Source organism: Scyliorhinus canicula, chromosome 6 (assembly GCF_902713615.1).
Source record: "Scyliorhinus canicula chromosome 6, sScyCan1.1, whole genome shotgun sequence".
NCBI classification, from domain to species: Eukaryota; Metazoa; Chordata; class Chondrichthyes; order Carcharhiniformes; family Scyliorhinidae; genus Scyliorhinus; species Scyliorhinus canicula.
Window position 1 is genome coordinate 198,556,432 of NC_052151.1, and position 27,666 is coordinate 198,584,097.

A 27,666-nucleotide genomic window follows, 5' to 3' on the forward strand; every position below is an offset into this window, starting at 1 on the left:
GCCGAGCAATGATCACCCTACTTAAACCCACGTAACCCGTATACCCGTAACCCAACAATCCCCCCATTAACCTTACACTACGGGCAATTTAGCATGGCCAATCCACCTAACCCGCACATCTTTGGACTGTGGGAGGAAACCGGAGCACCCGGAGGAAACCCACGCACACACAGGGAGGACGTGCAGACTCCACACAGACAGTGACCCAGCCGGGAATCGAACCTGGGACCCTGGAGCTGTGAAGCATTGATGCTAACCACCATGCTACCGTGAGGCCCCTAGTCGCCACATTCCGGCGCCTGTCCGGGGAGGCTGGTACGGGAATCGAACCGTGCTGCTGGCCTGCTTGGTCACCTTTAAAAGCCAGCGATTTAGCCTGGTGAGCTAAACCAGCCCCTGCTAAACCAGCTAAACCAGTACCACCTGCTGTGAGTGGCTACGGGTTTACAGTCCGGGGTGAGGTTGGCAAAGAGTGGGGGGGGGGGGGGAGATTTGCAACGTGGCTAGGCTGCAAATAGCGAGTAGGGGTAGGGGTCCGCCGAAACTGGAAATCAAGGCCTAATAAGATTGGGGCGCAGAGTTCGGGCAGGACGTAGAGCTGGAATTTGGCATAGCTAGCACCTTGGATTGTGAGAGTCGCGGCGGTGCGCCCTTGGATCTGGACAGAGTGGGAGCCCGAAGCGAGGGAGATAGTTTGCCGCACACGGAAAACGGGGAGCGAACAGCGTCTTACCAGATCTGGGTGTACGAAGCTCTCAGTGCTCCCGGAGTTGAAAAGGCACGGCGTGCTGTATCCGTTGATTTGGAACGTCGCCATCGAGTTGCGGAGATGCTTCGGGCGCGATTGGTCCAGTGTGACTGCGCTGAGTTGCGGGTAGTTAGCGGCTCGATCAGCTGTGTTGGAGTGGCCCCGTGATGACTGCCCTCTGAGTTCGTAGTCGTCGAGGTGAGTTTCAGAGTTCGAAGGGGATGGATCCCAAGATGGCCGCCCCCATGAGTCGCACATGTTGGATGGGGGCGGAGTCGGCATACAGGCTGCAGCATTTTGGGGGGGACCGCAGGGGGCCTGTGAATTCAGGGAACGAGTGCTTTGAGCCGTGGGAGGGTTAGAGGCTGGGGCGGAACGAGTGCTTTGAGCCATGGGAGGGTTAGAGGCTGGGGCTTTCTTCGCCAGACACACTCTAGCAGTGTCCTTTTCACCCGCAGCTGCTGCAGGTCACCTTGCGGGCCGGGCAGTGCTGCCGCGAGTGCTGATTCTGGCCGCAAAAGTGGCAGGCTGGGGCAGCATTGAGTTTGGGCGGCCGTGCTGCGCAGGCCTGGGGGAGTCGCTGGTCGGGGAACGATGACGGGGTCACGGGGTCCGCGGGGAACGAGGTGAGGCTGCAGAAGGAGATCTCCATAGTTGTAGAAAATTCAACAGTTGCTTCAAGATTTAGGTCCCCCTTTTCCAGCAGTCGCTGGTGCACGTAATTCGATCTAAGGCCCGGAACAAAGGCATCGGGTACAGCAAGTTCTCTATGTTCTGCTGCGGTTACCGCCTGGTAATTACAGTCACTAGATAAAGTTTTTAGCTCTCAGGAATTCTGTGAGTGATTCAGTAGGCCGCTGGCGGCGAGTAGTAAACACGTGTCATGCATAGACCTCATTAACAGGCCTCACATACATTTTGTCGAGTAGCGCTAGGGCTTCAGTATAGGAGCTGGTACAGTTTATAGAACAGTACAGCACAGAACAGGCCCTTCGGCCCTCGATGTTGTGCCGAGCCATGATCACCCTACTCAAACCCACATATCCACCCTATACCCGTAACCCAACAACCCCCCCCCCCCCTTTTGAGTAGAAATTCTATGGATGACCCTCGTGTGCAGTAGGCTCAGTTTCTGCTCCTCTGTTGTTTCGGATGTGCTTGCTTCTGCCAGGTAGGCTTTAAAACACCACAGCCAATGTGAAAACATTTCTTTTGCCTCTGCATCCTGTGGGTCGAGTTCCAGTCGCTCAGGCTTGAGGGCTGATTCCATGATTGATCCTGACTGTTTCTTAAGTAGATTAAATTGATGAGACCATCAATTCACAAGACACGTGCTTTAAGATATGAACAGTGGTTTTAATCTACTTACAACAAAGCCAGCCTGTAACACGATGAACCCTGGATGAACTGGTCGGCTGGCTCTGGTCACGATCTTTATACAGTAGTCCAGGGGAGGAGCCATGGGCGGAGCCAAGGGTGGAGCCCTGTACAAACTCCTATGCATTCCCAGTGCTACTCCCCCTAGTGGTCGGGCAACGCAACTGCGATTACAATAATATGGTATCATATATATTACAGTGTGAATTACATTCACCACACTTTTTACCAAAATTTACTAGACTCTGGGGTGGTCCCGGTGGATTGGAAATTAGCAAACGTGACACCATTGTTTAAAAAAGGAGGTAGGCAGAGAGCAGGACATTATAGGCCAGTGAGCTTAACTTTGGTAGTAGGGAAGATGCTGGAATCTATCATCAAGGAAGAAATAGCGAGCCATCTGGATAGAAATTGTCCCATTGGGCAGACGCAGCATGGTTTCAGAAAGGTCAGGTCGTGCCTAACTAATTTAGTGGAATTTTATGAGGACATTACCAGTGCAGTAGATAACGGGGAGCCAATGGATGTGGTATGGCTGGATTTCCAGAAAGCCTTTGACAAGGTGCCACACAAAAGGTTGCTGCATGAGATAAAGATGCATGGTATTAAGGGTAAAGTAGTAGCATGGATAGAGGATTGATTAATTAATAGAAAGCAAAGAGTGGGGATTAATGGGTGTTTCTCTGGTTGGCAATCAGTAGCTAGTGGTGTCCCTCAGGGATCCATGTTGGGCCCACAATTGTTCACAATTTACATTGATGATTTGGAGTTGGGGACCAAGGGCAATGTGTCCAAGTTTGCAGATGATACTAAGATGAGTGGTAAAGCGAAAAGTGCAGAGGATACTGGAAGTCTGCAGAGGGATTTGGATAGGTTAAGTGAATGGGCTAGGGTCTGGCAGATGGAATACAATGTTGAAAAATGTGAGGTTATCAATTTTGGTCGGAATAACAGCAAATGGGATTATTATATGAACAATAAAATATTAAAGCATGCTGCTGTGCAGAGAGACCTGGGTGTGCTAGTGCATGAGCCACAGAAAGTTGGTTTACAGGTGCAACAGGTGATTAAGAAGGCAAATGGAATTTTGTCCTTCATTACTAGAGGGATGGAGTTTAAGACTAGGGAGGTTATGCTGCAATTGTATAAGGTGTTAGTGAGGCCACACCTGGAGTATTGTGTTCAGTTTTGGTCGCCTTACTTGAGAAAGGATGTACTGGCACTGGAGGGTGTGCAGAGGAGATTCACTAGGTTAATCCCAGAGCTGAAGGGGTTGGATTATGAGGAGAGGTTGAGTAGACTGGGACTGTACTCGTTGGAATTTAGAAGGATGAGGGGGGAATCTTATAGAAACATATAAAATTATGAAGGAAATAGATAGGATAGATGTGGGCAAGTTGTTTCCACTAGCGGGTGAAAGCAGAACTAGGGGGCATATCCTCAAAATAAGGGGAAGTAGATTTAGGACTGAGTTTCGGAGGAACTTCTTCACCCAAAGAGTTGTGAATCTATGGAATTCCTTGCCCAGTGAAGCATAGAACATAGAACATAGAACATAGAACATAGAACAGTACAGCACAGAACAGGCCCTTCAGCCCTCGATGTTGTGCCGAGCAATGATCACCCTACTCAAACCCACATATCCACCCTATACCCGTAACCCAACAACCCCCCCTTAACCTTACTTTTTTTTTAGGACACTACGGGCAATTTAGCATGGCCAATCCACCTAACCCGCACATCTTTGGACTGTGGGAGGAAACCGGAGCGCCCGGAGGAAACCCAATCACACACGGGGAGGACGTGCAGACTCCGCACAGACAGTGACCCAGCCGGGAATCGAACCTGGGACCCTGGAGCTGTGAAGCATTTATGCTAACCACCATGCTACCGTGCTGCTCCTTCATTAAATGTTTTTAAGGTAAAGATAGATAAGTTTTTGAACAATAAAGGGATTAAGGGTTATGGTGTTCGGGCCGGAAAGTGGCCCTGAGTCCACAAAAGATCAGTCATGATCTCATTGAATGGCGGAGCAGGCTCGAGGGGCCAGATGGCCTACTCCTGCTCCTAGTTCTTATGTTCTTATGTTCAGAGGATCAGTGATCCCAATGGCCTCTTACTACACTGAGGATTCTATGAAAATACCTGCGTTACATTTATATTTCATGCTCAAACTCTAACCCGTCTTTTTTTTCAAACCCAGATTGTTTTTGGGTTGTGTCCCATGTATTGGGGAAGTCAGCACTTATTGTTCAAACTAGGTGAGAATTTGTGGCCTGTTCCAGGATGGAACAGCAGAAGTCAATGGATTGAATCAGTTGTAGGCGTTGGCATTTTCCCCACTCTAGTTTGGAGGTGACAATGTCAATAATTTTCCCTGACTGTTTCTCATCTGTCTCTGTTGTTAGCTCTCCACCTTTCAGTCAGATAGTCTTGGGTTTTAGCCCAGCCCCTGGATTTACTCTGTAATCTCCAGTGAAATACTCAGGGATTCACGGGTGCTGCATTTTGATTGAGGTGTTAAGTTGAATATTAAAGATCTAATAGTAAAATTCAAGCATGAAAAGCGGGAAATGACCTGGCTGGAAGAACTATTCAGAAAATTATCCATTGAAAGCCAAGCTCATTGTTGTTGAATAATATCCAGGAGCTGCCCTGTGTAGTTTTGTGATCTAGTTATTGGGATAGTAGGATATTGTACAAAAAAATGTGTGTATGTTTTTTTATTTATTCACTGGATGTGGGGTTGCTGGTTAGGCCATTTATTGCCCAGCCGTAGTTGCCCTTCAGAAGTTGCTGTGAGTTGCCTTCCCTGAGGTATAGGTACACCCACTATAACTGGGAGAGTTCCAGGATTTTGGCCAAGCGACAGTGAAGGAGTGGCGATATATTTCCAAGTCAGGGTGGTGAGTGACTTGGAGGGGAAGCTCCGGGTGGTGGGGTTCCCAGGTATCTGTTCTCTTGTCCTTCTAGATGGTAGTGGTTGTGGGTTTGGAAGGCACTGTCGAAGGAACCTTGACGAGTTCCTGCGGTGCATCTTGTAGATTGTACACACGGCTGCCTCTATGCATTGGTGGTGGAGGGATTGAATGTTTGTAGAATGGGGAGCAATCAAGCGGGCTGCTTTGTCATAGATGGTGTTGAGCTTCTTGAGTGTTGTTGGAGCTGCACTCATCCAGACAAATGGAGAATATTCCATTACACTCCTGACTTGTGCCTTGTAGATGGTGGACAGGCTATTGGGGGTCAGGAGGGGTGTTACTCGCTGTTGAATTCCTAGCCTTTGACCTGCTCTGATAGCCACAGTATTAATATGGCTAATTCAGTTTCTGATCAACGGTAACCCTAGGATTTGACTGTGGGGGATTCAGTGATGGTAATGCCATTGAATGTCAAGGAGCAATAGTTAGATCTTCTCATTGCCTGAAACTTATGTGGTGTGAATGTAACTTGCCACTTGTCAGCCCAAGCCTGGATATTGTCCAGATCTTGCTGCATTTAGACATGGACTGTTTCATTATCTGAGGAGCCACGAATGATGCTGAACATTGTGCAGTCATCCGCAAACATCCCCACCTTTGACCTCATGAAAGAAAGGAGGTCATTGATGAAATAGTTGAAGATGGTTGGGCCTGGGACACTACCCTGAGGAACTCCTGCAGTGATGTTCTGGAGCTGAGATCATTGACCTTCAACCTCGACAATCATCTTCCTTTGTGCCAGTATGACTCCAACCAGTGGAGAGTTTCCCCCCTCATTCCCATTGACTCCCAGGTTTTGCTAGGGCTCCTTGATGCCGCACTCGGTCAAACGCTGTATTGATATCAAGGGCAGTGACTTTCACCTCCACTAGTTCTGTAGTAAACTAACATATCATCGCTGTCTGATTTGTTGTCTTCTGACATCTTCGAGCAGTCTTCTTGGACATCAGAGCTAGAACTGTCAACTCTGCCATTGGAGCCTGCTCTGGTGTTTAATACATTAAATACAAATATAGATTGAAATGTATTTTCTTTTTGCTGTGGTAGAGGGTGTGACATGACATGAAGGTGAATAATGGATGTTCCACCAGAAATAACTACTCCAAACCTTTCATGCTACACTTGAAATCTTTGCATTGGTAAACCCTTAGTGCTGATATTTCTTGTTTGCATTTCGGCTGGCTTGGTGCTGCTACCTCAATAGGGAATTGATCCGAAATCGGCTCATCTGGGTGAAATGGATATTGTGGAACATCTCATTTGGCAGTTTAAATGTGAGCTAGATATAGTCTGTAACTAATCTACGCTGTCAAGCTTCTTCTGCACAGCTACGTGGATTTTCTTGAGATGCTAATCTGCTTTTCAATATTTAAAATCTGATTATTAACTTCGTCACATCCAGGTAGACACGCACAAGGTGTATTTTGTAGTTTGGAAATGCGATAGAATTGGGCAAAAACAGAGTTGTGTGTGTGTGTGGTTTGTAAAATCATAGAATTTACAGTGCAGAAAGAGGCCATTTAGCCCATTGAGCCTGCACCGGCCTTTCTAAAGAGCACCCTGCCCAGACCCACACCTCCACCCGATGCCCAGAACACCACCTAACCTTTTTGGATAGTAAGGGCAATTTAGCATGGCCAATCCACCGAACCCGCACATCTTTGGACTGTGGGAGGAAACCGGAGCACCCGGAGGAAACCCACGCACACACGGGGAGAACGTGCAGAATCCGCACAGACAGTGACCCCAAGTGGGAATCGAACCTGGGACCTTGGAGCTGAAGCTTCTGTGCTAACCACTGTGCTACTGTGCTGCCCACAGGCTGTAGTCTAAGGCTAGAATTTAACACTAAGGAATTATTTGCAAACTTTCTTCTGTCCATAAATGAGTTAGATCAAACATCTGGGGTGGAATTTTCCGACCCCCTCGCCGGGTCGGAGAATCACCGGGGGCCGGCATGAATCCCGCCCCCGCCGTCTCCCGAAGTCTCCGGCACCAGAGATTCGTCGGGGGCAGGAATCGTTGGCGGGCCCCCCACACCCCCCCCGGCAGGAATCGTTGGCGCCCCCCCCCGGCAGGAATCGTTGACGCCCCCCCCCCCCCCCCCCCCGGACGATTCTCCGGCCCGCGATGGCCGGAGTCCCCGCTGCTGTCATGCCGTTCCGCCGGCGGGCAACAAACCACCTGCCTTACCGGCTGGACCAGGCAGGGAGGGGGGTGGGGGGGGGTGGGGGGGCGCGGGGCAATCTGGCCCCGGGGGTTGCCCCCACGGTGGCCTGGCCTGCGATCGGGGCCCACCAATCGGCGGGCGGGTCTGTGCCGTGAGGGCACTCTTTTCCTTCCACGTCCACCATAGTCTTCACGATGGCAGACGCGGAAGTGACCCCCTCCCCTGCGCATGCGCAGGGATGATGTCAGCAGCCGCTGACTCTCCGGCGCATGCACGAACTTCCGCCGGCCGGCGAAGTCCCTTCGGCCCCGGTTGGCGTGGTGCCAAAGGCCGTGCCAACCACTCCGGCGCGGGCCTAGCCCGTCAAGGTTAGGGCTTGGCCCCTAAATGTGCGGAGAAATCTGCATCTTTGGCGGCCCAACGCCGGAGTGGTTCACACCACTCCATCCCACCGGGACCCCCCCACCCGCCGGGTAGTGGAGAATCCCCGCCCTGAAATGTGACCAGCTAAAATAGTGCATATACAAATAGAAGCAAAAATATAGAACATAGAACATTACAGCGCAGTACAGGCCCTTCGGCCCTCGATGTTGCGCCGATCTGTGAAACCCCTCTAAAGCCGATCTACACTATTCCCTTATCGTCCATATGTTTATCCAATGACCATTTAAATGCCCTTATTGTTGGCGAGTCCACTAATGTTGCAGGCAGGGCATTCCACGCCCTTACTACTCTCTGAGTAAAGAACCTACCTCTGACATCTGTCCTCTATCTATCTCCCCTCAATTTAAAGCTATGTCCCCTCGTGCTGGACATTACCATCCGAGGAAAAAGGCTCTCACAGTTCACCCTATCTAATCCTCTGATCATCTTGTATGCCTCAATTAAGTCACCTCTTAACCTTCTTCTCTCTAACGAAAACAGCCTTATGTCCCTCAGCCTTTCCTCATAAGATCTTCCCTCCATACCAGGCAGCATCCTGGTAAATCTCCTCTGCACCCGTTCCAAAGCTTTCACATCCTTCCTATAATGCGGCGACCAGAACTGCACGCAATGCTCCAAATGCGGCCGTACTAGAGTTTTGTATAACTGCAACATGACCTCATGGCTCCGAAACTCAATCCCTCTACCAATAAAACCTCACACACTGTACGCCTTCTTAACAACCCTCTCAACCTGGGTGGCAACTTTCAGGGATCTATGTACATGGAGATCTCTGCTCATCCACACTCCCAAGAATCTTACCATTAGCCCAGTACTCTGTCTTCCTGTTATTCTTTCCAAAATGAATCACCTCACACTTGTCTGCATTAAACTCCATTTGCCACCTATCAGCCCAGCTCTGCATCTTATCTATGTCCCTCTGTAACCTGTAACATCCTTCCGCACTGTCCACAGCTCCACCGACTTTAGTGTCATCTGCAAATTTACTGACGCATCCTTCTACGCCCTTTATAAAAATTACCATCCTTCTATGCCCTCCTCCAGGTCATTTATAAAAATGACAAACAGCAGTGGCTCCAAAACAGATCCTTGTGGTACACCACTAGTAACTGAACTGCAGGCTGAACATTTCCCATCAACCACCACCCTCTTCTTCTCTTCTTACAGCCAGCCAATTTCTGATCCAAACTGCTAAATCACCCTGAATCCCATGCCTCCGTATTTTCTGCAATAGTCTACCGTGGGGAACCTTATCAAACGCTTTACTGAAATCCATATACACCACATCAACTGCTTTACCCTTGTCCACCTGTTTGCTCACCTTCTCAAAAGAACTCAATAAGTTTGTGAGGCATGACCTACCCTTCACAAAACCGTGTTGACTATCTCTAATCAACTTGTTCTTTTCAAGATGATTATAAATCCTACCTCTTATAAACCTTTCTTTTGTGAGGGCCACGAAGAATGCAACACGAGTTTTCAGGATACAAATAAATAACATTTATTTACAATAGCATATATATACAACAGCAGTAGCAGCAACTTCCCTTGCTGCTCACTCCTCTCTCTCTCTGCTGGTTCCAAACTTGCCAGCTCTATTTATGCAGGGAGTCTGCTAATGATTTCTCCGCCTCCCTCATTGGGGAAGCTCATACTCCCATAGAATTGTGGGATTGTCATTAGTCCCCAGCCACTGGTAAGCAGGCAGGTCATAACACTTTGCAAGTCTTTGGCCACAACAGAAGTAAGGCTCACTGGTCTATAGTTACCGGGGTTGTCTCTACTCCCCTTCTTGAACAACGGGACAACATTTGCTATCCTCCAGTCTTCTGGCACTTTTCTATAAGACAATGATGACATAATGATCAAAGCCAAAGGCTCAGCAATCTCCTCCCTAGCTTCCCACAGAATCCGAGAATAAATCCCATCTGGCCCAGGGGACTTATCTATTTTCACACTTTCCCAAATTGTTAACACCTCCTCCTTATGAATCTCAAGCCCTTCTAGTCTAGTAGCCTGTATCTCAGTATTCTCCTCGACAACATTGTCTTTTTCCTGTGTGAATACTGACGAAAAATATTCATTGAGCACCTCTCCTATCTCCTCGGACTCCATGCACAACTTCCCACTACTGTCCTTGACTGTCCTTACTCTTACCCTAGTTATTCTTTTATTCCTGACATACCTATAGAAAGCTTTAGGGTTATCCTTGATCCTCCCTGCCAAAGACTTCTCGTGTCCCCTCCTGGCTCTTCTTAGCTCTCTTTTTAGGTCCTTCCTAGCTAACTTGTAACACTTGAGCGCCCTAACTGAACCTTCATGTCTCATCTTTACATAAGCCTCCTTCTTCCTCTTGACAAGTGATTCAACTACTTTAGTAAACCACGGATCCCTCGCTCGACCACTTCCTCCCTGCCTGACAGGTACATACTTATCAAGGACACGCAGTAGCTCTTCCTTGAACGGGCTCCATATTTCAATTGTGCCCATCCCCTGCAGTTTCCTTCCGCATCCTATGCATCCTAAGTCTTGCCTCATCGCATCATAATTGCCTTTCCCCCCAGCTATAACTCTTGCCCTGCTGTATATACCTATCCCTTTCCATCGCTAAAGTAAATGTAACTGAATAGTGGTCACTATCACCAAAGTGCTCACCGATCTCCAAATCTTGCACCTGTCCTGGTTCAATACCCAGTACCAAATCCAATGTGGCCTCGCCTCTTGTTGGCCTATCTACATACTGTGTCACGAAACCCTCCTGCACACATTGGACAAAAACGGACCCATCTAAAGTACTCGATCTATAGTGTTTCCAGTCAATATTTGGAAAGTTAAAGTCCCCCATAACAACTACCCTGTTACTTTCGCTCATATCCAGAATCATCTTTGCAATCCTTTTCTCGACATCTCTGGAACTTTTCGGGGGCCTGTAGAAAACTCCCAACAGGGTGACCTCTCCTTTCCTGTTTCTAACCTACCATACTACCTCAGTAGACGAGTCCTCATCAAACGTCCTTTCTGCCACCGTAATACAGTCCTTGATTAACAATGCCACCCCTCCCCCACTTTTACCACCTTCCCTGAGCTTACTGAAATATCTAAACCCCGGAACCTGCAACAACCATTCCTGTCCCTGCTGTAGCCATGTCTCCAAAATGGCCACAACATCGAAGTCCCAGGTACCATCCCATGCTGCAAGTTCACCCACCTTATTCCGGATGCTCATGACGTTGAAGTAGATACACTTTAAACCACCTTCCTGCCTGCCGGTACACTCCTGCCACCTTGAAACCTTATTCATGACCTCACTACTCTCAACCTCCTGTATACTGGAGCTACAATTCAGGTTCCCAACCCCCTGTTGAATTAGTTTAAACCCTCCTGAGAGCATTAGCAAATTTACCCCCCAGGATATTGGTACCCCTCTGGTCCAGTTTTAGACCATCCCGTTTGTAGAGGACCCACCTACCCCAGATTGAGCCCCAATTATCCAGGTATCTGAAACCCTACCTCCTGCACCATCCCTGTAGCCACATGTTCAACTGCTCTCTCCCTATTCCTTGTCTCACTAATTCATGGCATGGGTAATAACCCAGAGATAATAACTCTGTTTGTCCTAGCTCTAAGATTCCACCCTAGCTCCCTGAATTCCTGCATTACATCCCTATCCCTTTTCCTACCTATGTCGTTGGTGCCTATGTGGACCATGACTTGGGGCTGCACCCCCTCTCCCTTAAGGATCCCGAAAACACGATCCGAGAGATCAGGAACCCTGGCACCTGGGAGGCAACACACCAACCGCGGGTCTCTCTTGTTCCCACAGATTCTCCTATCTATCCCCCTAACTATGGAGTCCCCAATGACTAATGCTCTACTCCCCTCCCCCTTCCCTTCTGGGCAACAGGGACAGACTCTGTGCCAGAGACCTGTACCCCATGGCTTACCCCAGGTAAGTTGTCCCCCCCACCAGTATCCAAAGCGGTATACTTGTTACTAAGGGGAATGACCACAGGGGATCCCTGCACTGACTGCTTCCTCCCAGCCACTCTCACCGTTGCCCATCTATCTTCAGTCTTCAGAGTACCTACATCCCTGAAGCTTCAGTCTATGACCACCTCTGCCTCCTGAATGATCCGAAGTTCATCCAACTCCAGCTCCAGTTCCCTAACACGGTTTCTGAGGCGCTGGAGATGGGTGCACTTCCCACAGGTGACATCTGCAGAGGCATTGACGGCGTCCCTCACCTCAAACATTCTGCAGGAGGAACATTTCAGTGCCTAACCTGCCATCCCCTCCAGATAAAACAAGAAAAAGAAAGGTAGAACTTACCTGATATTCACTCAACCCCTTAGGTTAGAGGAGGTGGAAGGGTGGGGGAACACTCCAAGTGTAGTGTCTCGGGTTTAACAACCACCCAACTTATATACAGGTACTACACACCCTCCCAGAAATCCCCACGGCCGACTTCCGGTTTTCTGCAGCTCTGAAACAAAGGCAAGTTTTTAAAGAGGGAAACTTACCTTCCCGACAGACCCCTGGCCACTGGTCCCGCTGAAAAACTGAAGGTTGCTTCGGCAAGTTCTTAAAGAGAAAGCCATTCGGCCCTTCGAGCCTGCTCCGCCATTTGTTATGATCAAGTTTAATACCCTGATCCTTCCTCCTCCCCGCCCCTCTCCCCCCATATATCTTGATCCCTTCAGCTCCAAGAGCTATGTCTCATTCCTTCTTGAATTTACACAATGCTTTGGCCTCAACTACTTTCTGCGGTAGTGAATTCCACAGATTCTTTTTTTTGGAAATGTTTTTTATTGAAATTCCACAGATTCACCAATATAGAACAGTACAGCACAGAACAGGCCCTTCGGCCCTCAATGTTGTGCCGAGTTTGAATCTTCCTCAAACCATGGGGAAGCTCCTGAAAGAACTAGGATGCTACCAGGACTTGATGGTTTGAGTTATAATGAGATGCTGATAAGGTAGATAGTCAACATCTTTTCTCGAAGGTAGGGGAGCCTAAAGCTAGAGGGCATAAGTTTAAGATAAGAGGGGAGAGATACAAAAGGGTCCAGAGGAGCAATCTTTTCACGCAGAGAGTGGTGAGTGTCTGGAATGAGCTGCTAGAGGCAGTAGTACCAGCCTCCCCGGACAGGCGCCGGAATGTGGCGACTAGGGGCTTTTCACAGTAACTTCATTGAAGCCTACTCGTGACAATAAGTGATTTTCATTTCATTTCATTTAAAGGTGTGAACAATTTTGTCTTTTAAAAAGCATTTGTACAGTTGTATGGGTAGGATGGGTATGGAGGGATTATGGGCCAAATGCGGGCAATTGGGACTAGCTTCGTTGTTAAAAACTGGGCTGCATGGAAAAATTGGGCCGAAGGGCCTGTTTCCATGGCTCTACAAGAAGCTGAGAAGAACAATGTTTGTATTATTGATAAAACAACATGTTTGTGTGAACGAGATAGTGATTTGAGATTAGACAGGAACAGATCACCTCACTGAGTGTGTTTGGCTGGCCTGAATAGCATTTTGTTGAATCCTGGATTGAGAATAAAGATCTTGGGAGTGAGAATTCTAAATTGCGACACTGTTGCTTTGAGGTGATGTCTGTCGGATCTCTCAGCAACAGTGAAGAATTATCAATGGTTAGGTCCTGCAAGACCAAGGTGGATCTCTGAACATCAGGATCTTGATGGTGGGGAAGTTATTTTGCAGATTAGTGAGATGAGGTGATATTGCAGACACAGGAGTTACACTTGTCATATTTGGAGGTGAACCTCTATAAATTATAGTAAGAAGTCTTACAACACCAGGTTAAAGTCCAACAGGTTTGTTTCAAACACGAGCTTTCGGAGCACGGCTCCTTCTTCAGGTGAAGAAGGAGCCGTGCTCCGAAAGCTCGTGTTTGAAACAAACCTGTTGGACTTTAACCTGGTGTTGTAAGACTTCTTACTGTGCTCACCCCAGTCCAACGCCGGCATCTCCACATCATGGCTCTATAAATTATAACACATAACAGTCATACTTTGGACTTGCTACTTGCTGGCCTTTGAATTTCCTCTGGGTTGTGAAATGTGTGCAAATAAGTGATAGAACACTCCTTTTAACTTTTTACCCAGCAGAAAATGACAAACTACTTTTGATCAGCTTGCTGGTGCAAACGTTGAAGCTGAGCAGTTAATTTCAACGTGTGTTAGGCTGCTGGTTTCCGATGAAACATTCCACGGCGAGCTGATTTTATTAGGTCCAGGGTTCACTCTTCCCTTAGTGGCTGGCTGGAGCAGCATAGTGGCTGGCTGGAGCAGCATAGTGGCTGGCTGGGGCAGCATGCTGGCTGGGCGGCCGCGTAGCACAGGCCTGGGGGAGTCGCTGGTCGGGGGCCCATGATTGGGTCGCGGGGTCCGTGGGGAACGAGTTAAGGCTGCGGAAGGAGACCTCCATCGTGGTAGCAGCTTCCACAGTCGTTTCTAAGTCCTGGGCCCCCTTTTCCAGCAGTCGTTGGCGCACATAGTTAGACCTGAGGCCCGCTACAAAAACATCGCGTACCGCCAGCTCCCTGTGTTCAGCCGCGGTAACCACTTGGTAATTACAGTCATTGGACAAATTATTGAGTTCCCTTAGGAATTCGGCGAGTGATTCAGTAGGCCGCTGGCGGCGAGTCGTGAACACATGGCGAGCGTAAACTTCATTAATAGGCCTTACATAAATTTTATCGAGAACTGCTCGTATATGAACTGGCCGAGTTTAGTTGCGTAGAGATTGTGAGGCTCACCCTCGCGTGCAGTAGACTTAGCTTCTGGTCCTCTGTCGTTTCGGCTGTGCTCGCTTCTGCCAGGTAGGCCTTGAAGCATCGGATCCAGTGGGAGAAGATTTCTTTAGCCTCTGCATCCTGCGGGTCGAGTTCCAGGCGTCCAGGCTTGAGGGCCGATTCCATAATAGATCTTTACTGTTCTTAAGTCGATTAAATTGATGGAACCATCAATTCACCAGACACGTGTTTCCGATATGAATCTAGGCTTTAATCGACTTACTTCAGAGCCAGCCTGTTACCCGTAGATGAACTCGTAGTGAACTCAGGCTGACTCTGGACGAGGGTATTTATACAGCGGCACTAGGGGGAGGAGTCGTGGGCGGGGCCAAGGGTGGAGCCCAGTACAAGTTCCTGAGTACTCCCAGAGCTACTCCCCCTAGTGGTAGGATAGCGCCACAGCGCTTTACAAAGACCGTGTGAATTATCATATATACACATATATTACATTCACCACACTCATCCAGCAGGGTGTCCAAGTCTGTGTCGCGGAACAGGGGAGCGGCACGTCGGGGCTCAGCCATCGCGTTGTCTTGGGTCCTGTGCGCGGATTGCACACTTTAAATGACAGTGCGCGGCGTCAGTCATGCATCGCGCAATGACGACGCTGCTCCTACACCACGCCCACCGAGTTCCTCGCGGCCCCACTGCTGGCCCTTTTTCGGGCCCTGAATCTCTCGTGCCCGCGGCCGTTTCGCGCCATCGTGAAACGTGACGCCGTTCACGCGGCGCGGGCACTCTGCCGCATTATCGGAGAATCCCGCCCAAGACTACCAACGTTGACAAGTGCTTCTTCCAAGGGAGCAGATGGGGGGAGAAAAGAACCTTGAACATGTTGACATGTAATTGACCTTTGAATGTTCATTCTGTTAATCATACTCTCAAAATGTGAGGATACGGTTGGCTGCTTTAGTGGTGCTGTCTGCGATCGTGCTTAGCATGTAGATTCTTCAACATAATTGCTACCTACCTGGAAAAAGTTTTATAGCCTGACCCCCCCCCCCCAATTATTCTAAAATTAGTGAAGTCCCTTAGGCTGGTCACGGGCTGGAATTTGGTGCTTTTCTGTTGAACGGAAGTGAGTTCCTGTCATTAGTGGGCTCCAGGGGTGTGGTTATGAACTGATTAAGAGTGGAAATACTTTTGAGTCTGGTGCTCAATCTGCTTTTTCCCTTCGAAGCCGACCTCCAGAATGAGGAAGTACAAATGTTGCTTGTGAAGGTACCTGGTGAGTGAAAACTGCTCTGTATGGGCAGGGTGGGAGTGCGAGGAGGTATTTGGCTCGATCACTAGTGTGAACGTGTGGATCAGATTAGTACCAGCGGCACAGAGTTTGAGCCCCATCCCAGCTGAAGTAGTAAAATACCAGTATAACCATGCTCTCAGTGACCCTCCAATCCAGGATGCTGCTTAGAATCTGATCAATACATGAATATCCAAATATGAATGGGGCTTTAAAATGGTTCGAGGGCGTTAATAATGCTGGACTGTGTGGAATAGGTATTTTTAAAATCCAAATCTTGGATTCGGCAAGATGATTGATTAACTGTTTAGTCCAGAATACTAAATTGCAACCCAATCAGTGTCAGCATTGCAAATTATTTACTTGAGCAGTTTATCAATTCTATTTGGATAAATACAGTGACTTTTAATCGTATTTTCATTGTGTTTGTGTGTTTCAACAGTGTCCTATAAGGGGTTTGTGCTCAGTGTTGTTGCCTTTGGTTATGACAGTAAAGTTCTACAATGCCAGTATGCATGACCTTGGGAATGACCTTCCAGTAAATTCTTCTTTAACCGGTTATAATGTAGGATGTTTAGTAAGTTCTCGTGATCAGCAGGTTATTTCTGGATAACTTAATTTTTTTTTAAATTAATTAATACCCAATTATTTTTTCCCTACTAAGAGGCAATTTAGTGTGGTCAATCCATTTGGCACCTCGTTTGTTGGGGATGTTTAGTGAGGCGTTGGAGAAAGGGGAGCTGCCAGAGACCCTGGCGCAGGCATTAATCACATTAATCCCAAAGAAGGGGAAGGGTCCGTTGGAGTGTGGGTTGTATCGGCCCATTTAGTTGTACATGAAAGTACTGACTAAGTTAGTGGCGGGGGGCAGAATGTGTGCCTGGGTGGTTGCTAAGGATCAAATGGGTTTTGTATAGGGCGGCAGCTTTCTAGAAATATCAGGAGGCTGTTAAAGGTGGTTATGACTCTGTCAGTGGGGGCGGGTTCTGGAGGTTATTGTCTCTATGGATGCAGAGAAGGCTTTTGATCGAGTCGAGTGGAGATATTAATTTAGATTTTGGGTAGGTTTGGGTTTGGTCCGAAGTTTGTGGTGTCTGTTGTATGTAGCCCTTGTGGCAAGTGTATTTACAAATGAGATGGGGGGGAGGGTGTAAAAAGGGGGGAAAAGTTGTACAAACTATGGACTGATAGTTTATAGAACAGTACAGCACAGTACAGGCCCTTTGGCCCACGTGGAGTGTGTTTTTGTATATGTTGCTGTTTTTCTACATATGTTTGGAATAACATATATATATATATTTTAAACTGCTGAACTCGAGAGGCGGTAGTGACTGCCCTTGTCATTAAGGCTGAATTTGACCGAATGTGGCATCAAGGACGTCAGGCAAAATTGGCGGTCAATGGAAATGGGGGCGTGGCTCGGGGGGTTCGCAGCCGGGGAGTTCGCTCCACTTTAAGAAGGAAGATGACCGATCTCCGCTCCAGGCCATCGTTGCAATACGTTCTCACGGTAGTGTCCCCACCCAATCATCTTCAGTTGGTTCATTAATGACATTCCTTCTATCATAAGGTCAGACTGTTCAGCATCATTCGACCTCCTTGGATACTGAGGGTCTTGCCCAAAAGCAGCAAGACCTGGGCAATATCCAGGCTTGGGTTGACAAGGCAAGTGACATTCGTTTGAAATGAGTGCCAGGCAATGATAATCTGCAACAGGAGAGACTCTAACCATCTCCTCTAGATATTGGGGAGGAGGTGACAGAGTGGTATGGTCACTGGACTAGTAATCCAGAGACCCAGTGTAATGCTGTGATGTCCTGGGTTCGAATCCCACCATGGAAGATGGTGAAATTGGAATTCAGTAAAATATCTGGAATTAGAAGTCTTAAGTTCAAGAGGTGGGACATGCTGCCATTGTCGTTGGCGGGGAGGGTGCAGTCCGTCAAAATGACGGTGCTGCCGAGGTTCTTGTTCCTCTTTCAGTGCCTGCCCATCTTTATCCCCAGGGCCTTCTTTAGGAGAGTGACTAGCAGTATTTTGAGCTTTGTGTGGGCACATGGGACTCCGAGAGTGAAGAGGGTGTTCCTGGAGCGAGGGAGGGATAGAGGCGGACTGGCGCTGCCCAACCTTCTGGGGTACTATTGGGTGGCCAATGTGTCAATGGTGCGTAAATGGGTGATGGAGGGGGGAGGGGCGGCGTGGAAAAGAATGGAGATGGCGTCATGTAGAGGTACGAGCCTGGGGGCCATGGTAACAGCGCCGTTGCCGCTCTCCCCTAAGAGGTTTACCACAAGCCCGGTCGTGGCGGCGACCCTAAGAATCTGGGGACAGTGGAGACGGCATAGGGGGGAAACAGGGGGCTCGATGGAGGCTCGATGGGTGGCAATCATCGGTTCATCCCAGGGAACAGGGATGGGGGATTTAGGGGGTGGCAAAGGGTGGGCATCAGTAAATTGAGGGACCTGGTTATTGGCGGGAGGTTTGCGGGCCTGGGGGAACTGGAAGATAAATTTGGGCTTCCCCAAGGGAACATGTTCAGATACTTGCAGGTAAAGGCGTTTGCTAGGCGACAGGTAGAGGGATTCCCTTTGCTGCCCTCGCGGGGGACGATGGACAGAGTGCTTTCGGGGGTGTGGGTCGGAGAGGGGAAGGTGTCTGACATCTATAAGGTAATGCAGGAGGTGGAGGAGTCGTCAGTGGAGGAGCTGAAGGCTAAATGGGAGGAGGAACTTGGGCGGATGCCTTGGAGAGAGTCAACTCTTCCTCCTCATGTGCGAGGCTTAGTCTCATCCAATTTAAGGTGCTGCACTGGGCCCACATGTCCAGGACTAGGATGAGTAGGTTCTTTGGGGGTGAGGACAGGTGCAGCAGATGTTCGGGGAGTCCAGCGAACCACGCCCATAAGTTCTGGGCATGCCCAGCACTGGAAGAATTCTGGAAGGGGGTGGCGGGGATGGTGTCGAGGGTGGTTGGATCCAGGGTCAAACCAGGGTGGGGACTCACGATTTTTGGAGTTGTGGTAGAGCCAGGAGTGCAGGAGGCGAAAGAGGCCGGTGTCTTGGCCTTTGCGTCCCTAGTAGCCCGACGAAGGATCTTGCTACAGTGGAAGGATGCGAGGCCCCCAAGTGTGGAGACCTGGATCAATGATATGGCGGGATTTATAAAATTGGAAAGGGTCAAATTTGCCCTGAGAGGATCAATATAAGGGTTCTATAAACGATGGCAGCCTTTTCTGGACTTTCTGGCTCAAAGATAGGTATCTTGGTCAATAGCAGCAGCAGCCCGGGGAGGGGGGTGGGGGGGGGGGGGGGGGGGTGTTCCTTATTGTAGTTTCTATTATGTAACTTAATATTGTGTTAAATTGCATTGTGGTTAAAATGCTGTGTTGTTCATGGAGGTGGGGCGAATGTTTATGATTGCTAATATTATTGTTATTTTTGGTATTTTATTATAGTTCGTTGTTGTTGTATAAATTCAAAATTTTTCAATAAAAATTATTTTTAAAAAAAGTCTTATGATGACCACTAAAAACCCGTCTGGTCCACTAATCTTTTTCAAGAAAAGAAATCTGCCCTCTTTCCCAGTCTGGCTGACATGTGACTCCAGACCCCACAGTGGTGTGGTTGACCACTGACATAGCCCAGTAGGCCACTCCGTTCAAGTGCAATTTGGAATAAGCAACTAATGCTGGCCCAGCCGGCAATTCCCAAGAACGAATAAAATAAAAAATTCAAAGGCATTACCATCACTGAATACCCTGTTATCAACATCCAGGGGGTTACCATTGACCAGAAACTTCACTGGACTCGCCATATAAATACTGTGGCTACCTGAGCAAGTCAAAGGGAACCCAGTAGTGAATGAAAAGAAAGAAGGCTACTGGGGAGATGAGAATTATTTTTATGCAATTAGTTGCGATCTGGAATGCACTGCCACAGTAGTGCTGGAAGCAGACTCAATACAGTAATAACTTTCAAAGGGGAAGTAGATAATTACTGAAAGAGAGCAGGGCAGTGGGACTAATTGGAGAGCTCTTACAAAGTACTCGCGCAGGCAGGCTGAGTTGAATGGCCTCTTCCTGTGTGATAGATTCTCTGATTAAACCACAGCTAATGTAAAAGAATTGGCGAAATTCTAATTTTTCCAACGTTTAGGTTTAGAACATAGAACATAGAACAGTACAGCACAGAACAGGCCCTTCGGCCCTCAATGTTGTGCCGAGCCATGATCACCCTACTCAAACCCACGTATCCACCCTATACCCTTAACCCAACCTTAACCTTACTTTTTAGGACACTACGGGCAATTTAGCATGGCCAATCCACCTAACCCGCACATCTTTGAACTGTGGGAGGAAACCGGAGCACCCGGAGGAAACCCACGCACACAGGGGGAGGACGTGCAGACTCCACACAGACAGTGACCCAGCCGGGAATCGAACCTGGGACCCTGGAGCTGTGAAGCATTGATGCTAACCACCATGCTACCCTGCTAAATCAGTACCCTTATGGATCAGTGTCCTGTGAATCTAATTAGGAGTTTAAAATCAGATGTATTGCAATCCTACTTGTGAAGTATCTGCATGAAGCAGCATTGGTGCAGCAGGAAATAGTTCAAATTGTAGAAATGCTGGAATTGTTGAGTTTTATATATTTTAATCATTACACATGAACTGGCAGCAATAGTGAAGGGATGAGGACAATGGATGACTCGGGCAGGTTGTAGGAATGAAATCAGGTTGGACAGTTTGGGGAATTTTCACTGGGAAATGTCAATCCAAGCTAATTAGATCAATTATTTAATGGACTATAAATGACAAATTACTTTATATACTACTCCTTGTCTACAAATCTTTCTTGTTATTTTTCTTTCTCTCAATATTTTCAAATCCTAGAATCATCTAATGGTTTGGTTCATTGGTGGAGGCTGGCCCTTTGCACAAATAACTCGCCCAGTCCCACTCCTGTGCCTTTCCCCTCAGCCCTGCATTTCTTTCTCTTCAGATAATGATACAATCCTCACTTGACCCTGTCTCCACCACACAGAAGCATGATAGACTGTTGCTTCATAGCGCCAAGGTCCCAGGTTCGATTCCCGGCTTGGGTCACTGGCTGTGTACGTTCTCCCCGTGTCTGCGTGGGTTTCCTCCGGGTGCTCCGGTTTCCTCCACAAGTCCCGAAAGACATGCTGTTAGATGATTTGGACATTCTGAATTCTCCCTCAGTGTACCCGAACAGGTGCCGGAATGTGGCGACTAGGGGCTTTTCACAGTAAACTTCATTGCAGTGTTAATGTAAGCTGACTTGTGATACTAATATAGATTATTCCGGGAGATGGGAAAACGAGCTGTCGTCCAGAAGCAAGTATTGAGAATAGTGAGATACTGAGGAGGGTATCAAGGTCGCATGAGTGTACCGGCAGACAGAAAGGTGTGTTGAAGTGTGTCTACTTCATTGCAAGGAGCATCCGGAATAAGATAGGTGAACTTGGAGTGTGGATTGGTACTTGGGACTACGATGTTGTGGCCATTACGGAGGCATGGTTAGAACAGGGACAGGAATGGTTGTCGGAAGTTCCGGGGTATAGATGTTTCGGTAAGAGTAGGGAAGGTGGAGGAATAGCATTGTTAATTAAGGATAGTTTAACGGCTGCAAAAGGGCAGTTCGAAGGGGATCTGCCTACTGAGGTAATATGGGCCGATGTTAGAAATAGGAAAGGAGCAGTCACGTTGTTAGGAGTTTTCTATAGGCCTCAAATAGTAATAGAGATGTGGAGGAAGAAATTGCAAAACAGATCATGGATAGTGTGGAGGTCTCAGGGTAGTTATCATGGATGACTTTAACTTTTCAAATATTGATTGGAACCTCTATAGGTCGAACAGTTCGGATGGGGCAGTTTTTGTACATTGTGTGCAGGAGGGTTTCCTGACACAATATGTGGATCGGCCGACAAGAGTGGGGGGCCACATTGGATTTGGTACTGGGTAATGAACCGGGCCAAGTTTTAGATTTGTTTGTGAGAGAGCATTTTGGAGATAGTGACCACAATTCGGTATCTTTCACTATTGCAATGGAGAGGGATAGGGCCATACGGCAGGGCAAGGTTTATTATTGGGGGAGGGGTAATTATGATGTGATTAGGCAAGAATTAGGAAGCATAAGATGGGAACAGAAACCATCAGGGAAAGGCACAAAGGAAAAGTGGAGCTTGTTCAAGGAACAAATACCACGTGTCCTTGATAGGTATGTCCCTGTTAGGCAGGGAGGAAATGGCCGTGTGAGGGAACCATGGTTCACAAAAGAGGTTGAATGTTTTGTCAAGAGGAAAAAGGAAGCGTATGTAAGGACGGGAAAATAAGGTTCTGTTGGGTCACTTGAGGGTTACAAGGTAGCAAGGAATGAGCTTAAAAAAAGTGCTTAGGAGAGCAATGAGGGGGCATGAGAAGTCCTTGGCGGGTCGAATCAAGGAAAACCCCAAGGCTTTTTACTCTTATGTGAGAAGTAAAAGAATGACCAGGGTGAGGTTAGGGCCGGTCAAAGACAGTAGTGGGAACTTGTGCATGGAGTCAGAAGAAACGGGAGAGGTGTTGAATGAATACTTTTCTTCAGTGTCCACCAAGGAGAGGGGCTATGTTTTTGAGGATGAGAGTGTGAAACAGGCGGGTAGGCTGGAGGAGGTAGATGCTCTTGAGGAAGGATGTATTAGCAATTTTGAAAAACCTTAGGGTCGACAAGTCCCCTAGGCCAGATGGGATATATCCAATGATTCTTTGGGAGGCAAGGGATGAGATTGCAGAGCCTTTGGCTTTGATCTTTGGGTCTTCACTGTCCACGGGGGTAGTGACGGAGGACTGGAGAGTGGCGAATGTTGTTCCTCTGTTCAAGAAAGGGAATAGGAATGACCTTGGTAATTATAGGCCGGTTCATCTTACTTCGGTGGTCGGTAAGTTAATGGAAAAGGTCCTGAAGGATAGGATTTATTACCATGCAGCTTAATCCGGGACAGTTCGTGAAGGGTAAGTCTTGCGTCACAAATTTGATTGAATTGTTTGAGAAGGTAACTAAGTGTGTAGATGAAGGTAGAGCAGTTGATGTCATATACATGGATTTTAGTAAGGCGTTTGATAAGGTTCCCTATGGTCGGCTTATGAAGAAAGTAAGGAGGTGTGGGATAGACGGAAATTTGGCCAATTGGATAAGTAACTGGCTATCACATAGAAGACAGATGGTGGTGGTGGATGGAAAATTTTCAGACTGGAGACCAGTTACCAGCGGTGTACCACAGAGATCAGTGCTGGTCCTCTGCTATTTGTGATTTTTATCAATGACTTGGATGATGGGGCTGAAGGGGGGTCAGTAAATTTGCTGATGACACCAAGATCGGTGGAGTAGTGGATGATGTGGAGGGCTGTTGTAGGCTGCAAAGAGACATTGATAGGATGCAGAGCTGGGCCGAAAAATGGCAAATGGAGTTTAACCCTAATAAGTGCAAGGTGATTCATTTTGGTAGAAAACATTTGAATGCGGATTACAGGGGTCAATGGCAGGGTTGAGGAATGTGGAGGAACAGAGAGATCTTGGGCTTTATGTCCACAGATCCCTGAAGGTTGCCACTGAATTGGATAGAGCCGTGAAGAAGGCCTATAGTGTGTTAGCGTTTATTAACAGGGGGCTTGAGTTTAAGAGCCGCGGGGTTATGCTGCAACTGTACATGACCCTGGTGAGACCACATTTGGAGTATTGTGTGCAGTTCTGGTCACCTCACTATAGGAATGATATGGAGATGCCAGCGTTGGATTCGGGTGAGCACAGTAAGAAGTCTTACAACACCAGGTTAAAGTCCAACATGTTTGTTTCAAACACAAGCTTTCGGAGCACTGCTCCTTCCTCAGTATGGGAAGGATGTGGAAGCATTGGAAAGGGTGCAATGGAGATTCACCAGGATGCTGCCTGGTTTGCAGGATAGGTCTTATGAGGAAAGGTTGAGGGAGCTAGGGCTTTTCTCTTTGGAGCGGAGGATGAGAGGCGACTTAATAGAGGTTTATAAGATGATGAGGGGGATAGATAAAATGGACGTTCAGAGACTATTTCCTCGGGTGGATGTAGCTGTTACAAGGGAGCATAACTATAAGATTCAGGGTGGGAGATATAGGAGGGATGTCCGAGGTAGGTTCTTTATTCAGAGAGTGGTTAGGGTGTGGAATGGACTGCCTGATGTGATAGTGGACTTGGACACTTTAGGAACTTTCAAGCGGTTATTGGATAGGCACATGGAGCACACCAGAATGACAGGGAGTGGGATAGCTTGATCTTGGTTTCGGACAATGCTCGGCACAACATTGAGGCCGAAGGGCCTGTTCTGTGCTGCACTGTTCCATGTTTGATGTTCTATTATTATTATTACGCTCTCTTAGGAAGTGCATTCCAGCTTTTCCTCATTGCATCTTTAATCTGTGCTTTCCAGTCTATCATTCCACCAGTGGGAACAGTTTCTCCCGATCCACTCTGTCCAGACCCCTCGTTTTTGAACCCCTCTGTTAGAGCTCCATCTCCAATCTGTGTCAGCATTTCACCTTTTTAAGATTATGATCCACTGTATTTGCAGCTTTTGCGCAGTGGGTGGCTTTGAATCCATCTTGTATATCTAAAAATAATACCAAACTCACTGTGGGCAATGACATGGGAAATGTATTAATACCTTGTACAAGATGTCCGCTTGGTTGAGTGGAAGTTCCACCCCAGAGACCTGAGCACAATCTAGGCAGATGCTCCACTGTAGCACTGTGAGGAATGCAGCTCTGTTGGGAGGTGTCATCTTCTGGATCAGTGTTTTAAAATTATTTTTTTACCGGATCCACTTTTGCCAACTGACCGACCGCCTTCGCTTGCTTCTAAACCATTCAGCCCTAATGAGTCACTGGGTGGTAACTTTAAAAAATAACCAAATCCACAAGATTATATTTCCCTCAAGAATTTTTTATAATCATCAATTGAACCCTGCATAAACTTTTATTCTCCCTATGAAGTGATCGCCCCTCCCTAACTACCAGTAAAATGTTGAAAATTTCATAGTCAAGTATTCGGAGCGTATGTTGGTTTTATAGAAGCAGTAAATTGACAAGACAATGCATTTCTTGCACACAAACCCAGCCTGGCACTGACTGACTAACAGGAAAGAACAAGCAGACTTCAGAAAATAAAACATTCCAATTTAAAAAATGTTAAAATAGCTGTAAATCCTGTGAATGCTCTCCGGGCGCAGAGTATTCCGAATCTGGGCCCTTCCCACTGTCAGATGATTGCAACAGTGTAGCAAGGAGTTACAATTTTAGAATTGAATTCCTACCGTTTGGAAGGAGGCCATTCAGCCCATCGAGGCACTGTGCCTCGGCCCACTACCTCATCCTATCCCCGTAACTCCACCTAACCCGCAGACACTGGGAGAATGTGCAAAATCCACACAGTCACCCAAGGCCGGAATTGAACCCGGGTCCCTGGCACTGTGAGGCCACTGTACCACCGTGCCCAATGTCTTGTATAATAAGTTGGTGGATCAGAAAATCATCCAACTACACAGATGTCATACAGAACAGCCATTTGAATAAAATGAATCAGTCCTTCTGCTTGTTCTTTCCTGTTAGTCAGTCAGTGCCAGGCTGGGTTTGTGTGCAAGAAATGCATTGTCTTGTCAATTCACTGCTTCTATAAAACCAACATACGCTCCGAATACTTGACTATGACTTTCTGTGCTCTGGTCAGAGTTTTTCAAAGAATGGAACTGGTGTCTGTTTGCACGACTCTCTGTGATGGATCTCTTTATTCCTTGGCCACCGAAGAATATCTGCCACCTGGCAATGAGACCAGAGGGGAGGTTAATTCACCTTCCCATGACCTGGATTTATTCCACAAGACAAGTCATGTCCATGCAAGATGGGTTATCAGGATAGGGTAGCACGATAGCACAGTGGTTAGCACCATTGCTTCACAGCTCCAGGGTTCCATGTTCAATTCCCGGCTTGGGTCACTGTCTGTGCGGTGTCTGCACATTCTCCCCGTGTCTGTGTGGGTTTCCTCCGGGTGCTCCATTTTCCTCCCACAGTCCAAAGATGTGCAGGTTAGGTGGATTGGCCATGATAAATTGCCCTTAGTGACCAAAAAGGTTAGGTGGGTTTACTGTGTTGCGGAGATAATGCGGGACTTACTTGAACAATACCTGAGGCTGCTTCCAGAGTTCGGGATGGAGGCCTCATGCAACCCTGGAACACCGCAGCAGTGGGTCAGCGGAGCACCTGCAGGTGGAGGGGTCAATCTTCCAGATGTTTCTGGCGATCCAACTTCTTTCTCGGATGGTTCACCTTTTTCAAGTGGTGGGTCAGTGATGTTGGGCACCATTTCAATACGTCACTTGGACACTATGGAGGACTGTGCGCCATTCAGGTCTGCCCTGCCATGGAATATGGTGCGAAATGCCCGGATGCATAATTCATGAAGTCAGGGAGAATTCTGCCCATTGCAATTCAAAAACTATCAAATGTCTGGCAGTAAGCAACAATAACAGTTTGGGAGGGCGGCATGTGGCGCAGTGGATAGCAGTGGGACTGCGGCGCTGAGGACCCGGGTTCAAATCCTGGTCCTGGGTCACTGGCCGTGTGGAGTTTGCACAATCTCCTCATGTCTGCGTGGGCTTCACCCCCACAACCCAAAGATGTGCAGGTTAGGTGGATTGGCCACGCTAAATTGCCCCTTAATTGGAAAAAAATAATTGGGTACACTAAATTTTTTAAAAAAGTAACAGTTTGGGTCTGCATCCAATGGAGTTTAGAAGAATGAGGGGCAATCTTATTCACACAATGAATGGGCGGCACAGTGGTTATCACTGCTGCCTCACAGCGCCAGAGAACCATGTTCAGTTCTGGCATTGGGTGATAGTCTGTGTGGAGTTTGCACTTTCTCCCCGTGTGGGTTTTCTCTGGGTGCTCCGGTTTCCTCCCATAGTCCAGAGATGTGCAGGTCTGTGCGGAGTCTGCACGTTCTCCTTGTGTCTGGTGTGGGTTTCCTCCGGGTGCTCTGGTTTCCTCCCACAAGTCCCATGCTTGTTAGGTACTTTGGACATTCTGAATTCTCCATCTGTGCAACCAAACAGGCACTGGAATGTGCCGACTAGGGGATTTTTACAGTAACTTCATTGCAATGTTAATGTAAGCCTACTTGTGACAATAATAAAGATTATTATTATTAATAAAACCAGATGACCGTGAACTTGTGACCCCTCGGAGCTGACCCTTCAACTAAGGGGAACAGGTGCTCCTTATCCACCCAGTCCATGCCCTCATAATCATGTACACCTCAATCACGACCCCCTCAGTCTTCTCTGCTCCAGCGAAAATCACCAAAGCCTATCCAATTTTGCTTCGTAACTTAAATGTTCCACCCCAGGCAACATCCTGGTGAATCGCCTCTGGACCCCCTCCAGTGCAATCACATCCTTCCAATAATGTGGAGATCAGAATTGCACACAGTACTCCAGCTGAATGGTCTCCTACGCTGTAGAGATTCTAAGGCTCTATGACAGAATGGTTACATTCTGACCTAATTTTAAGCATAGGTTTCCTCCGGGTTCTCCGGTTTCCTTCCACAGTCCAAAGACGTACAAGTTAGGTGGATTGGCCATGCTAAATTGCCCTCAGTGTCCAAAAGGGTGAGGACGGGCTATTGGGTTACGGGAGTGCGTTGGAAGTGAGGCCTGAAGTGGGTCGGTGCAGACTCGATAGGCTGAATGGTCTCCTTCTGCACTGTATGTTCTATGTTACGAAGCAGAAGGAGCCCCATTGTGCCTGCACCATCTGTCCGAATGAGAAATTCACCCGTCATTCTCCGACTGTATGCTTTACTAA

The 27,666-nt window shown here is 47.8% G+C and overlaps 1 long non-coding RNA gene across 1 annotated transcript in view; it reads left to right on the plus strand.

Moving 5' to 3' along the window:
- Positions 1-15,577: 15,577 nt before the first annotated feature.
- LOC119967776 overlaps positions 15,578-27,666 on the plus strand; it is a 55,823-nt gene continuing 43,734 nt past the window's right edge. Inside the window, exon 1 of the long non-coding RNA XR_005461072.1 lies at positions 15,578-15,758. This is a non-coding gene — a long non-coding RNA (uncharacterized LOC119967776). The remainder of the gene's footprint in view (positions 15,759-27,666) is intronic.